Here is a 3276-nt window from a genome sequence, read left to right on the forward strand (position 1 = left end):
TCTTACTCAGCTGACCCACTTGTGCCTCCAAGTTTCTAATGGAGGACCTTGTTTCAGTCATGAAACTTTGAGTGGTTTTGATTAGATCAGAGACCATGGTTGCTAAGTCAGAGTGGCTTGCTTAGAATTCTCTGTCTGTTGCTGAGAAGATGATGGAAAAGGCTTGCCATTGCTAAACCTGTTTCTTCCACCATTATTGTTGTTGAAACCTTGCTGAGGTCTCTGTTGATCCTTTCATGAGAGATTTGGATGATTTCTCCATGAAGGATTATAGGTGTTTCCATAGGGTTCTCCCATGTAATTCACCTCTTCCATTGATGGGTTCTCAGGATCATAAGCTTCTTCTTCAGATGAAGCATCCTTAGTACTGCCTGGTGCAGCTTGCATTCCAGACAGACTTTGAGAAATCATATTGACTTGGTGAGTCAATATTTTGTTCTGAGCCAATATGGCATTCAGAGTATCAATCTCAAGAACTCCTTTCTTCTGATTCGTCCTATTGTTCACAGGATTCCTTTCAGAAGTGTACATGAATTGGTTATTTGCAACCATTTCAATGAGTTCTTGAGCTTCTGCAGGTGTCTTCTTTAGATGAAGAGATCCTCCAGCAAAGCTATCCAATGACATCTTGGACAGTTCAGACAGACCATCATAGAAGATACCTATGATGCTCCATTCAGAAAGCATGTCAGAAGGACACTTTCTGATCAATTGTTTGTATCTTTCCCAAGCTTCATAGAGGGATTCACCTTCCTTCTGTCTGAAGGTTTGGACTTCCACTCTAAGCTTACTCAATTTTTGAGGTGGAAAGAACTTTGCCAAGAAGGCATTGACTAGCTTTTCCCAAGAGTTCAGGCTTTCTTTAGGTTGTGAGTCCAACCATATCCTAGCTCTGTCTCTTACAGCAAAAGGGAATAGCATAAGTCTGTAGACCTCAGGGTCAACCCCATTGGTCTTGCTAGTGTCACAGATTTGCAAGAATTCAGCTAAAAACTGATGAGAATCTTCCAATGGAAGTCCATAGAACTTGCAATTCTGTTGCATTAGAGAAACTAATTGAGGCTTAAGCTCAAAGTTGTTTGCTCCAATGGCAGGGATAGAGATGCTTCTCCCATAGAAGTCGGGAGTAGGTGCAGCAAAGTCACCCAACACCTTCCTTGCATTGTTGGCATTGTTGTTGTTTTCGGCTGCCATGTCTTCTTCTTGTTTGAAGATTTCTGTTAGGTCCTCTACAGAGAGTAGTGCTTTAGCTTCTCTTAGCTTTCGCTTCAAGGTCCTTTCAGGTTCAGGGTCAGCCTCAACAAGAATGCTTTTGTCTTTGCTCCTGCTCATATGAAAGAGAAGAGAACAAGAAAATATGGAATCCTCTATGTCACAGTATAGAGATTCCTTGAGATGTCAGAGGAAAAGAAGAATAGAAGGAGGAGGTAGAAGAAGAAGAATTCGAACTTATCAAGAGAGATAGAGTTTGAATTGTTGATAGTGGAGGAGTGTTAGTCCTTAATTAGAAGGATGTGAGAAGAAGGGAAGAATTTTCCAAATTAAAGTAAAAGATTTTAAAAGAATTTTGAAAATTAATTTATGATTTTCGAAAACTAAGAGTGTGAAAGAAATTAAATGATTTTTGAAAAAGATTTTGAAATTAGAAATCAAAGATATGATTGAAAATTAATTTTGAAAAAGATGTGATTGAAAAGATATGATTGAGAAGATATGATTGTAAATCAAATTAAAAAAAGAAAGTTTTAAAATTAAAGTTGATTACTTGACTAACAAGAAATTAAAAGATATGATTCTTAAAATTTAAAAAGTGATCCTTTCTTAATAGGCAAGTAACAACTTGAAAATTTTGAAGTAAATCATTAATTATAGCAAGGATTTTTGAAAATAGTAAAAAATATATATAAAATGGAAAGAAATTGATTTTGAAAAGATATGATTGAGAAGATATGATTTGAAAAAGATTTGAATTTGAAAAATTATGAAAACTTGAAAAAAAATTGAATTAAAAACAAAATCTTCCCTCTTGTATCATCCTGGCGTTAAACGCCCAGAATGGTATCCATTCTGGCGTTTAACGCCCAAAATGCTACCCTTTTGGGCGTTAAACTCCCAGCCAGGTACCCTAGCTGGCGTTTAAACGCCAGTTTTCCTTCTTCACTGGGCGTTTTGAACGCCCAGCTTTTTTGTGTAATTCCTTTGCTGCATGTTTTGAATCTTCAATTCTCTGTATTATTGACTTGAAAAGACACAAATAATTTTTTTTTGAATTTTTAATGATGAGGAATAATCAAAATGCAACTAAAATCAAATAAACAATGCATGCAAGACACTAAACTTAGAAGTTTGTATACTATTGACACTAACAAATTGAGAATGCATATGAGAAATAACAAAACACTCAAGACAAGAGAATTTAAAGATGAGAGCAAGGAAATCATCAAGAACAACTTGAAGATCAATGAAGAACATAATGCATGTAATTTTCGAAAATTAGAAGAATAAAGACATGCAATTGACACCAAACTTAAAATTAGACACTAGACTCAAACAAGAAACATAAAAATATTTTTGATTTTAAGATTTTATAAATTTTTTTGTGATTTTTCGAAAATTATATGGAAAAGAAAATAAAGAGATTCAAAATTTTTAATAAGAATTCCAGAAATCATGCAATGTTTGTCTAAAGCTTTAGTCTAAAGAAATTAGACATGGCTAGCCAAGCTTCAGCAGGACATTACATTCAACAGCTAAATTGATGAGAATTAATCAGCTTTTGTGATGATAAGAACATCACCTTGAAACTCTAGAATTTATTCTTAAAAATTCTGAAGAAAAATACCTAATCTAAGCAACAAGATGAACCGTCAGTTGTCCAACCTCGAACAATCCCCGGCAACGGCGCCAAAAACTTGGTGCACTAAATTGTGATCCTCAATGGCGCCATCAACATGGTACGCTCAATTGCAATCTCAACTCATTATCACAACTTTGCACAACTAACCAGCAAGTGCACTGGGTTGTCCAAGTAATAAACCTTACGCGAGTAAGGGTCGATCCCACGGAGATTGTTGGTATGAAGCAAGCTATGGTCATCTTGTAAATCTCAGTCAGGCAGATTCAAATGGTTATGGAGGATTGATAATTAAAAGATGAATAAAACATAAAATAAAGATAGAGATACTTATGTAATTCATTGGTGAGAATTTCAGATAAGCGTGTGGAGATGCTTTGTCCCTTCCGTCTCTCTGCTTCCCTACTGTCTTCATCCAATCC

The 3276-nt window shown here is 35.6% G+C and overlaps 1 non-coding gene across 1 annotated transcript; it reads left to right on the top strand.

Annotated features, from left to right (window-relative positions):
• Positions 1–681: 681 nt before the first annotated feature.
• Positions 682–789, top strand: LOC130950153 (small nucleolar RNA R71). Its single transcript, XR_009073531.1, has one exon. It is a non-coding gene; the product is annotated as a small nucleolar RNA R71 (small nucleolar RNA).
• The last annotated feature ends 2487 nt before the right edge of the window (positions 790–3276 follow it).

Source organism: Arachis stenosperma, chromosome 1 (genome assembly GCF_014773155.1).
Source record: "Arachis stenosperma cultivar V10309 chromosome 1, arast.V10309.gnm1.PFL2, whole genome shotgun sequence".
Lineage (NCBI taxonomy): Eukaryota > Viridiplantae > Streptophyta > Magnoliopsida > Fabales > Fabaceae > Arachis > Arachis stenosperma.